The sequence below is a fragment of the Lactuca virosa genome, chromosome 3 (assembly GCF_052849685.1).
Source record: "Lactuca virosa cultivar CGN04683 chromosome 3, Lactuca_virosa_CGN04683_v6, whole genome shotgun sequence".
NCBI classification, from domain to species: Eukaryota; Viridiplantae; Streptophyta; class Magnoliopsida; order Asterales; family Asteraceae; genus Lactuca; species Lactuca virosa.
In genome coordinates, this window is record NC_136428.1 from 119,730,783 (window position 1) to 119,743,765 (window position 12,983).

The window sequence follows — 12,983 nt, forward strand, 5'->3', positions numbered from 1 at the left end:
CAAGCAACTAAGTTAAGTATAATCCTTAAAATGGGTTTAATATTCACATATCTATTTAATAAGTATAGCTATGATTTTACCGACATTCGAACTAATGAACCTACCCCGAGCCCACAACCAAATAAGGAACATGAGTCAAGGTATCTAGCAATAGTCCTAAGTCTGTTAAAGCATACTGATACGTAAATAGATAGACGAATATGATTTGATATAAAAGAAGTTTATAAAAGCTTTAAAAGTGTTTTCAACAAGTTTGAGTATAAGTAATCCTTTTGAATGTAGTTATCATATGTAAATGATTAACATAATATCATTGTGTTATACTTGTATCTCCACCCCTTAAATCATTTAAAAACATTTAAAAGTATAGTTGTAGGGTTATGAACTTACATGTAGTGAGTGATTCGAATGAAAGCTCGATAGAGGATGCTAAGTATGCGAAGTGAAGTCTTGAGCACAAACGGATCCTATTAGGCATATAATGACACAGATATGTATATAATTAGTGTATAAAACAACTAATATGCTAAGGGAAACAACCTTAGGCACAAGGAAACACTTGTAATGAAGTGTTACAATCACATATGATTGATTGAATGGGGTTTACGGCCAAACAAAGGGATGTTCACGACCTTAGGAGGGTTCACGACCAATGAACACATGATGTGTTCATGGCCCAAACTTGATTCTATGAGGTGTTCACGGCCATGGATGAAGTGATCACGGCCAAACCTTGCATCTAAGAAGGGTTCACGGCCATGTCAAGATCTTATGAAGGGTTCACGGCCCAATGAAGAATTCACGGTCGTGAACTCTTGAAGATCTTGCAATTTGGTGCTTGTTTAATGGATGGAATCAAGTGATTTAATGGACAACAAGGTTATGGAAGAGATAATTATGTTTTGGTAGCTTTGAGTAGTGTTCACGGTTGAAGAAGTTGAGAGAGAATGAGGGTGTGTTCACGGCTAGAGTTGAAGGAGTTGAAAAAGTGAATAAAATGAGCCCATTTCATATATATAGGGGACTTGTTCACGGCCATGAGTCTAGATGTGGCTGTGAACCCCTTTTGATGGAGTTTCCGGCTCAATTGCAACTCAAAGAACTCGACCTAACCCTTCCTAACACACAAACCTTGAGTGTACTAGTATTAGAACTCTCAAACAGACCCTTAACAATGCTAAAAGATAACAGAAACAAGTCTGACTTTTGATTGAATTGATTGACTTTACAAGATAGAAATTTCGGGTTGTCACATAAATAAAAAGTAGTGTTCTACCAAGACTCAACTGTTTCTATGATCTGTTCTTTTGAATAAAGTGTAAAGTGTATGTTTGTACTTGAAATAGTATAAATGTATGTTTTTCCATATTAGTAAATATATTTACTTGAAAAATAGTATGCGTTTCTCTTGTGAGAATATCACTGTATGAATGTAAATGGAAAAATCAAGATTTACAGTAGTATTGTATGAATTACACTACTAAAGAATTAACAACCTTGTAACCAATTTGGTTAAATTTTAAGGTTAAAATGTGATAAAGTTATAACCATGCTTGCTTGACTAGTGTGAAACATGAAGTTCTTCAGGCGTCGAAAATGGGTTTAATATTCATGTATGTATTCAATGAGTATAACTATGATTTAATGGACGGTCGGACCAGTGATCCTACCCTAAGCCCACAACCAAACAAGGAACATGAGTCAAGGTATTTAGCAATAGTCCTAAGTCCATTAAAGCATACTTATACATAAATAGATACACAAATATGAATTTGATAAAAACAGAAATCTAAGAATAGTTTTAGAATGATTTTAACAAGTATTTGAGTATAAGAAATCATTTCATTTGATGTTTTCACACGTACACAATTTTATCGTGTTCTACTTGTATTATCTCCCTTAAAAGCATTTAAAAAGCATTTAAAAGCATAACACTAAAATTTGTAGGGGTATGAACTCACCTGGTGTGAGTGATTTGAATGAAAGATCGATATAGGATGCTTTGTTTCACAAGCTAGTTCCCGGGTCAAAACAAGTCCTAAATAGCAATTTACATAACATATATGTACACAATTAGTGAATATAACCTCTAAGGTATTTGGAAAACAACCTAGGATGCAAGAAACACTTACAAAAGAAGTGTTATAAGCAAATATGGGAGGTTGCAAGGAGTTCACGGCCCAGTGAAGGGTTCACGACCCAAGAACACTTGATGTTCTTGAGTTCAGGTCCCAAAGATCTTGAAGGATGATGTAGATTCAAGTGTTTTCAGCCTGGAAATCCCTAGAATGATGATGAAATGAAGAACACCTTGAAGATCCAAGCAATATTCTAAGGAGAATGGAAGGCTTGAAAGATGATACTTGAGATAGAAATGTAGGAGTTTACGGCCAGAAGTGAAATAATGAGGAAAATCAGCTAAGTCTCATATATATATATATATATATATATATATATATATATATATATATATATATATATATATATATATATATATATATATATATATATATATATATATATATATATATATATATATAGGAAGGGAAGGTTCACGGCACAACCGAGGTTCACGGCCCAACCGAGGTTCACGGCTCAACCGAGGTTCACGGCCTGAAGGCTGTTCACGGCCCAAGGCTATTCACGACCCGAGGCTTCGGTCCAAATGGTTTTAAAGGTTATCCTTCCAAAATACATAACACTTAAGAATGCTAGATCCAAACACTTTTAGCTCATTCATCTAACTATTTTAAGATAATAAAAGAAATAAGTTCGACCCTTGATTGAATGTTTGACTTTAGTTGACCAAGTTTGACTTTTACAAGATAGAAATTTCGGGTTGTCACATCATCCCCTTGTTAAATGGAATTTCGTCCCGAAATTAGAATTAAGAAAATACACATAGAGTAAGGGAAAAGATGAGGATATTTATGTTTCATTTGATCCTCCCGCTCCCAAGTGAATTCGGGTCCCCGTTTTGCATTCCAGCGAACCTTCACTGTCGAGATACGACTTTGTTTCGTTTGCTTGACCTCCTTATCCATGATTTCTACTGGTTCTTCCACGAAGTTGAGGCTCTCATTGATCTCGATTTCATCGAGTGGGATAACAAGAGTCTCATCAGATAGGTACTTTTTCAGGTTCGATACGTGGAAGGTAGGGTGTACGTTACTAAGTTCTTGAGGTAGTTTGAGTTTGTAAGCTACAGGGCCGATCCTAGCGAGAATCTCAAAAGGCCCTATGTACCATGGATTTAGCATACAACGCTTTCTGAAGCGTATCAAGCCCTTCCAGGGTGAGACCTTCAATATAACAAGGTCACCAACCTGAAATTCCAAAGGTTTCCATCTCTTGTCAGCGTAGCTTTTCTGTCGGTCTCTAAAGGCTTTCAATCGTTCACGAATCTGAACAATCTTCTTTGTCGTTTCCCAAATGATTTTTGGACCCATGAGAGTGCTGTCAGGAACTTGTCCTTTAGCTAGTTGTGTGTCACCCACCTCAGCCCATCACAGAGGGGATCTGCACTTCCAGCCATATAGGGCTTCAAATGGTGCAACCTTGATACTAGAATGATAGTTGTTGTTGTATGAAAACTCGACCAGTGGCAAATGGATATCCCATGCTTTACCAAAGTCGATCAGACAAGCTCTCATCATGTCTTCCAACATCTGTATCGTCCTCTCACTCTGTCCATTTGTTTGTGGTTGGTAGGTTGTACTCATGTCCAGCCTAATTCCCAGGGACTTTTGTAGCGACTACCAGAATCTTGAAGTGAATCTACTGTCTCTATCAGAGATGATAGATATGGGAACACCATGCAGTCGTACAATCTCCCTAATGTATGCTCTTGTCAGTTTCTCCATCTTGTCGGTTTCTTTGATTGGCAGGAAGTGTGCAGACTTAGTTAACCTGTCTATGATCACCCAAATGGTATCGAGGCCACCCGTTGTCTTGGGCAATTTGTTTATGAAGTCCATTGTAATTCGCTCTCACTTCCACTCAGGTATTTCCGGTTGTTGTAGTAAACCTGAGGGCTTTGGGTATTCGACCTTAACCTTGGTGCAAGTAAGACACTTGCCCACAAAGGTAGCAATCTCTGCTTTCATGTTTGGCCACCAATATAACTTTTTGAGATCCAAATACATCTTATCTGAACCTGGATGAACGGAGTATCGAGTATTGTGCACTTCGTTCATGACCACGTCTCTGAAACCACCGAGCTTCGGTGTCCAGATCCGATCCATGAGGTAATAAGCTATGTCACCCTTGAATTCTAAGTTCTTATCCATCCCTCTAAGGGATTCACCTGCCACATTTTTGTTGGATTAGATGTCTAAGCCCATAAATATTATTGGTATGTACTTGACCCGAGAGTAGCATGATCCATTTGGGTTGCATATCATCAGGACAATTTGTTAGGATGGACTTTTGAGAGAAGATGTTATATATGATTTATTAATATATTATAAGTTACAATATATTAATATGAAATCATAAGAGTTAATTAGTATTGATCAAGAATTAATTTGAAATTAACTTGGTGATCAAAAGAGACTAATTAAATCTATGGGGACTAATTATGTTAATTAGTTATATTTATATGTGTTGGGCTTATGATCCATGTTGGACCAAGTTTATGTATGGATACATAAAGAGTTGGGCCACATGAACCATGGATCATAAAACCCATGGGTATGGATTTGGGTTATACCCATGACTCTTGAAATACTACACATATAAATACATGCATCATGACCTAAAAACGCCACTTGTGGTTACACATGAAGTTCTTGGAGTTCATGGGTGTTTTTGGGTGCATGGAGATTCTCTCTCAAGTTCATCCCGGTGTGTTGTGATTCCACTTGAGGCTTCCACACTATTGGGGCTAAGCTCTTAAGGCTAGATACATCAAGACTTCAAGCTCCACCATAAGGTATGTTATCCTAACTAGATTCTTGTGTAGTATATGATATTTGTATGCTAGTATAGGGTAATACCTTGGAAAATTCATATTTGCACGTATAATAGAGAAAACATAGATCCAAGGTATTTAGGGTTGTATGTGCACCATAGGATGTTGTAGTATACTAAAACCCATCAATTTTCAGGTCTTAAGGCTTCCTGCTGAGCCTCTTTCATTTGTATGGACAGATGAGAATGGATCGTCATAGTCAATGCCTTGACTCTACGACCCGAGTATTCTTTCCGACTTAGGCCGTCGGCTACTACGTTGGCCTTACCAGGATGATAACGAATTTCACATTCGTAGTCATTTAGTAGCTCGACCCACCGTCGTTGTCTAATGTTGTGCTCCTTCCGGTCGAATATATGTTGAAGGCTTTTATGATTTGTAAAGATAATGCTTTTCGTACCATACAGGTAGTGTCGCCAGATCTTCAGAGCAAATACTACTGCTCCTAACTCAAGATCATGTGTAGTGTAGTTGACTTCGTGTGTCTTGAGCTGTCTTAAGGCATAGGCGGTGGCCTTTCCTTGTTGCATAAGAACACAGCCAAGCCCTTGGTTGGACGCATCACAATACACCACGAAATCTTCTATCCCTTCTGGGAGGGATAATATCAGTGCGGTGCATAAGTCTTGCTTCAGCGTTTGGAACGCCTTCTCTTGTTTCTCTTCCCAGTAAAAGGTCACACCTTTCTGGGTCAATGTGGTAAGTGGTTTCACAATTCTTGAAAAGTTCTGAATAAACCTGCGATAGTAGCCAGCGAGGCCTAGAAATTGACAAATTTCTGTTGCCGTCTTTGGAGCTGACTAGTTCTCAATGACCTTTATTTTGGAAGGGTCCACGTGAATTCCCTCTTCGCTAACCACGTGGCCCAAGAATTCGAATCTTCGAATCCAAAATTCGCATTTAGAGAACTTCGTATAAAGTTTCTCTGCTCGTAGTGTTTCTAAGATATTTCGTAGGTGTTAACTATGTTCCTCCTTACTGCGGCAATAGATGAGTATGTTGTCAATGAACACGATTACGAACTTATCTAAGTAAGGACGGCACACCCGGTTCATCAAGTCCATGAACACTGCGGGCACATTTGCTAATCCGAAAGGCATCACTACAAACTCGTAGTGTCCATAACGAGTTCGGAAAGCTGTTTTGGGAACATCTTCCTCTAAAACTCGTAACTGGTGATACCCGGATCTTAAGTCAATTTTCGAAAAGTAGTTCGCTCCTTGAAGTTGGTCGAACAAGTCATCTATACGCTGTAGATGGTATCGGTTCTGGACGGTAAGTTTGTTTAGCTCTCGGTAGTCGATGCACATATGGAATGATCCGTATTTCTTCTTCACGAACAAGACCGATGCTCCACAGGGTGAGAAGCTTGGTCTAATGAATCCTTTGCTTATCAGTTCGTTCAGTTGACTGGATAGTTCCTGCATCTCAGATGGTGCTAGTCGATAAGGAAATTTAGCTACAGGAGTAGCTCCTGGAATTAAGTCGATTCTGAACTCGACTTGACGTTGTGGGGTTAATCCTGGAAGTTCTTCAGGAAAAATGTCGGGAAAGTCGCTTACCTCTGGGATGTTCTTTATGTCTTTCACCTCTTGGCTCATATCAACCACATGAGCAAGGAATGCATGATATTCCTTTCGTAAGTTCCTTTGGGCTTGTATACTTGAAATGATCCAAAGGTTCGTGCCTGGTTTGTCGCCATAGATAACTAGGGTTTCGCTATTTAGTAGATTAAGACGAACGACTTTCTCAAAACACATGACGTCAGCATGATGAAGACTCAACCAATCCATGTCGATAATGATGTCGAAACTTTTAATTGAGACAGGCATGAGGTCGATTTGAAATGAATGGTTATCTAGAGAGAGAGTGCATCCTAAGTATATATCGTTAGTGCGCTCAGTCTTCCCGTTAGCCATTTCTACGGTGAACGTTTCTTTTAGTGCTCGTGGTTGTTATTTAAGTAAGTGTGCAAGTTTTTGGTTCACGAAACTCCGCTCCGCTCCACTATCAAATAGTATGCGTGCATAAGAGTTATCGAGGAGGAACGTACCATTGACCACTGTAGGGTCTGCCACCGTTTCCTCATGGCCTATCGCCAAAACTCTTCCCACTCCACCAGCATTCCCTGCCTTTGGGCAGTTCCGTTTGTAGTGACCAACGTCACCACACCCATAACACGCATGGCCTACTCCGATGCCAGGGACCTGGGTGATTGGTTTTGCCGAAGCTTTGCAGAAACGGGCAGTATGCCCTTTCCTGTTGCAGTTTGCACACTGCATCTCCCGGAAGGGTCCGTTGTGGTGGAAGCTGCACTTGTTGCACTTTGGCAAACTCCCAGCGTACTGTTTCACCGGTGCAGTGGTAGTAGGTGTTGTTGCGGCATGAACAACCACGATCTGCTGCTTCTTGGTAGAGTTCTGCGTCGAGTTGTTTCTCTTCCTGTCCCAAGACTTCCTCTTGTTGTCGGTTGTCTTGGCCGGTTCTACGACAGAAGGGGTTGTTGTTGGTGTGCGAACTCCATGGTCAATGAGTCGTTGTGCCAATCGTTTGGCACTGTCGAAGGTAGTGGGGTTTGAAGCTAACACATTCCCCTCAAATGGAGGTACCAGCCCCCAGATGTACCTCTCAATATTCTTTCCCTCAGTGGGGACCATTCTCGGACATAGAGCCACCGGATCACTGAATCTGGCAGTGTAGGCTACTATGTCAGAGCCTTTCATGGTTAGGCTCCAGAGTTCCTGTTCAAGTTTCTGAACTTTGCCCCTCGGGCAGTACTCCTCTATCATGAGGTCCTTCAGAGTTTCCCAGCCCATCGCATTAGCCACTATGAGAGTAAGTGACTTGACATGGCTATTCCACCATGTGAGGGCTCTGTCCGAGAAAGTGCAGGCAGCAAATTTTACTTTGCTTCCTTCCGGGCAGGAGCATATCTCGAAGATCGACTCTGTTTTCTCTATCCATTGCGATAGAGCGATAATTCCTCCGCTGCCATTAAAGGCTCTGGGTTTACAGTTGGTGAAGTCTTTGTACGAACACTCCCTAGAGCACCCGTGACCCTCACCTTGAGTAGAATTGACAGTCGTTCCACCCCTGCTAGTACTGCAAGCGTTGAATTGATTTGGGGCTGGCGTAACAGCCGCAGCAACTACAGCGTGAAGAACTGCAGGATCGTATTGTGGAGGAAGTAGTGGTTGAGTTGGAGTTATCGGAGGATTGCATCTCGTTGATCTACGGGGAGACATCTTTCAACTGAAAGTTTACAAAGATGAAGATAATAGTAAGCATTCAATAGTGAGAATAGTGAGAGTGATCCTTGATCTAACACACGATAGATCAACATGTAATTAATGAAGTGTTTGCAATTGAGTTCTACTATTTGAAAGATGAAACGATTTAGATAAGGATTTTTCAAGAGGATTGGATGCTTGTTAATAACATTGGTATTATAGATGTAAAGAGCTCATGAACATTTGACCTTGTAATAGGTCTACAAATACCAATACAGGGAAAACCTTGACAGCATACGACCTAATGAACTGAAAGTTCAAGGTCTAGATACCAACAGGAAAATAATACTAGAGTCTAAAGGTAGACTTAATCTATCCAAAAGAGTGAGTAGAGTAGGCTCTACTCGCGAGGAGTGTTGTTCTAGTTGGTGCTAGATTCTGCCTTGGATCCAGCCAACTGCTGTTCTGTTTCCCACACACGCCTTTGCAATGCCAATTGGTTCTGTTGAAGATCCCTAACTTCGGATTGATAGGCATTCAGTTCTTTCTGCAAAGCGTCAGTGTGAGTCCTGGTTAACGCCTGGTCATCGGTCAGGTGGCGGAGACGAACTGTGTTGACTCCCGAGTTAGCCCTGATCTCCATGACTTGGTCGAAGGTTGCTCTTCCCTGCTCAGCATTGCGAGCAACACGACGAACTAAGATAGGAAGGACTCTATCTTTTGAGCCTCCCTCATTCAAGTTATAGTAACTTCGGTCTCCATTGTAGGGAGGTGGTTGTCCCTGTTCGTGGCTCCACCTTCCCAAGTTCACAGCCCACATAGGCGCCGGGCCTTGAAATGCCTGACGAGGGTTGGGGTTTGGAGCAACTTGAGGTGGATTATAGACCTCGGGTTCTGAGTCTGTATCTTCTTGTTCATCTTCTTCGTTTTCTTCCTCAAAACTCTCCTCGGGGTCTTCTTCTACCGGGACCACCGGGTTCTCTTCTTCGGGCTCAACTTCAAGCCATCCACCTTTCCTTTGACCGGGAAAGTATAGGTCGCGAGGTAGATGGAATCCAGCCATGTTATCTAAGCGAGAAAAGGGGTGTGAGAGACATATAACAAATGTATCACTATAGATAATTATAGGATGATCCTTACCAGTTACTTCAATACTTGCGTAGTGCATACAATTCATATATAACCAAGATAGAATAGTCCTTCGAATAAGTGACCCAACTCTAAGACCACAACCAAACAAGGAACAGGAAGTAAAGCGAAGATCACAGATTCTAAGTCTATAACACCTTAGTCATATATAACCTTAGCATATCCACTCAGCAACTATTGACCTACTAGTAAAGACCTTTTTAGTTTTGACATAAGTAATTATAGTACAACAAAATACTCCTATAGTATTTTAAGTTTACGTTCTATTCTAGAGTTTCATTGTAGTAGAGTTGGTAAGTTTTTAGACTTGTTGCAACACCACAACCATTCCTAGCACATGCTAATCACTTCTCGGATAGATATAGTTGATCAGGCTATATCCATCCCAGACCTGATTATATGTCCCCAAGCCTACTTGTGTTGTCCAACAACCGCAATACTTCTGTTCTGTTCTAGTATGATACTGATCCTAGTATGAATGCATGTATGTATACTTTAGTAAAATATTTTATTATTTAGAAGTATAAACTCTTGGTCAGAGAGTTTTAATCCCGATGTGTTTATAGTTGTATATCTTTTATGGGTTGATATACTCAGTTCACTATAAACAAAGCCCTGATACCAATCTGTCACACCCCGAAACCGAGATGGCGGAAACATTCGGGGGCGGAGGACGTCATGTACAGTATCGTAACAATGCTCAATAGTAAAACAAGAAACAACATCATCCATTGCATTAATAATATAGTTAATACAAGTGTGTTCTGTGTAAAGTTGTAAGACACCAAAAATTATATCAAAATAAAAAGACGAGTCTTGAACATGCTCTGTCTTCTCTAAAACCTGGTCATTTGTACCTGTCTACTGGTGACCTGAGAATACAAGTTATTTTGAAAGAGAGTATCAACATAAAAGTTGAGTGAGTGCATAAGTATTTTTGTGTCAAGTGTTTGCATTTGTTTCATGAAAATGTTTATATATGTAAAGTAAAAATGTTTGTATCTTTCCAGAAAATCCTATATTTTCTACTTAAATGAAAAGTAGTCTTCTACCAAGACTCAACTGTTTGTATGCTCTATTCTTTTGAATAAAGTTTAAAGTGTATGTTTGTACTTGAAATAATATAAATGTATGTTTTTCCATATTATTAAATATCTTTACTTGAAAAATAGTATGTGTTTCTATTGTGAGAATATCACTGTATGAATGTAAATGGAAAAATGAAGATTTACATTAGTATTCTATGAATTACACTACTGAAGCATTAACTACCTTGTAACCAATTTGGTTAAATTTTAAGGTTAAAATGTGATAAAGTTATAACCATGCTTGCTTGACTAGTGTGAAACATGAAGTTCTTCAGGCGTCGAAAGTTATGACATTTGTCACCCGTAGACCTGCTGGTCCTACCGTAGCTAGCAGCAAGGTGTAGGATTGTCAATCCAGTATAGATCTATACACAAACTCATGCTCTCCCTATAGGAGACTCTGGTTATAAGAATGTGACATAGCAAGTATATTGCTATGTCCTGAAATGGTTTCATCACGTTTTAGTTATCTTGTTCTTGTTATAGTATTTATGTTCCTTCCTGTTCTTGTTATATTATATATGTTCCTTCTTGTTATTGTAAATGTATAGTGATAGTATGTATGTACTGACTCATGTATGTTTTCTCTGATCTAGAAATAGTATGTAGAAATCCTCTAAATTATACCTATTATAGTTTACTAGTATATTTGTTTGAACTGTTACTGATTTACAGAAAAGACTCAATTGTTCAGTATAAGCAACCGAGTTAGTATGTTCCTTAAAATAGGTTTAATATTCATGTATGTATTCAATGAGTATAACTATGATTTAGCCGACGGTCGGACTAGTGATCCTACCCTAAGCCCACAACCAAACAAGGAACATGAGTTAAGGTATTTAGCAATAGTCCTAAGTCCGTTAAAGCATATTTATACGTAAATCGATACACGAATATGAATTTGATAAAAACAGAAATCTAAGAATAGTTTTAAAATGATTTTAACAAGTATTTGAGTATAAGAAATCCTTTCGTTCGATGTTTTCACTCGTACACAATTTTATCGTGTTCTACTTGTATGCTCCCCCTTAAAAGCATTTAAAAGCATAACATTGAAATTTGTAGGGGTATGAACTCACCTGGTGTGAGTGATTTGAATAAAATATCGATATAGGATGCTTGGTTTCACAAGCTAGTTCCCGGGTCAAAACAAGTCCTAAATAGCAATTTACATAGCATATATGTACACAATTAGTGAATATAACCTCTAAGGTATTTGGAAAAAAACCTAGGATGCAAGAAACACTTACAAAAGAAGTGTTATAAGCAAAGATGGGAGGCTGCAAGGAGTTCACGACCCAGTGAAGGGTTCACAGCCCAAGAACACTTGATGTTCTTGAGTTCACGGCCCAAAGATCTTGAAGGATGAAGTAGATTCAAGTGTTTTCGGCGTGGAAATCCCTAGAATGATGATGAAATGAAGAACACCATGAAGATCCAAGCAATATTCTAAGGAGAATGGAAGGCTTGAAAGATGATACTTGAGAGAGAAATGTGTGAGTTTACGGCCAGAAGTGAAATAATGAGGAAAATCAGCTAACTCTCATATATATATATATATATATATATATATATATATATATATATATATATATATATATATATATATATATATATATATATATATATATATATATATATAGGAAAGGAAGGTTCACGTCCCAACCGAGGTTCATGGCCCAACCGAGGTTCACGGATCAACCGAGGTTCACGGCTCAACCGATGTTAACGGCCTGAAGGCTGTTCACGGCCCGAGGCTTCGGTCCAAATGGTTTTAAAGGCTATCCTTCCAAAATATATAACACTTAAGAATGCTAGATCCAAACACTTTTAGCTCTTTCATCTAACTATTTTAAGATAATAAAAGAAATAAGTTCTACCCTTTATTGAATGTTTGACTTTAGTTGACCAAGTTTGACTTTTACAAGATAGAAATTTTGGGTTGTCACAATACACAATAAGAGCCTTGATATTACTATTGTTGGGGATGTGGTCCTCAAGACGAATTTAGGTATGAAATGGAGATTGAATAATGTCAAGTTCATTCCAAACTTGAAAAGGATGTTAATACAATAGGGAAGCTTGAAGATGAAGGTCACCGTCTTACATTTGGTGATCAACAGTGGAAGGTGACCTAAGGACACTTAGTTGTTTCTAGAGGTCAGAAGCGAGGTATACTTTATATGGTGGAAGTTTCTGATGCTGAAGCACATGTTGTTGAAGAAGTTGGGGCATCCATTCTATGGCACCAAAGACTTGGACATATGACTCAGAAGGGAATGAAGATGCTAGCCTCTAAAGGAAGAATACCATATCTGAAGATTATGACAGTTGATTTCTGTCAACCATGTGTTCTTGGTAAATAAAAGAAGGTTACTTTCACAAAGATAATTCATCTGCCTAAGTCCAAGAAGTTTGAGTTAGTTCATTCAGATTTTTATGGTCCCACATCAGTTTCTTCAGTGGGAGGATCCCGATATTACATTACTTTCATTGACGACTGCACAAGGAAAGTTTAGGTTTATTTCTTGAAGCTTAAGTCTA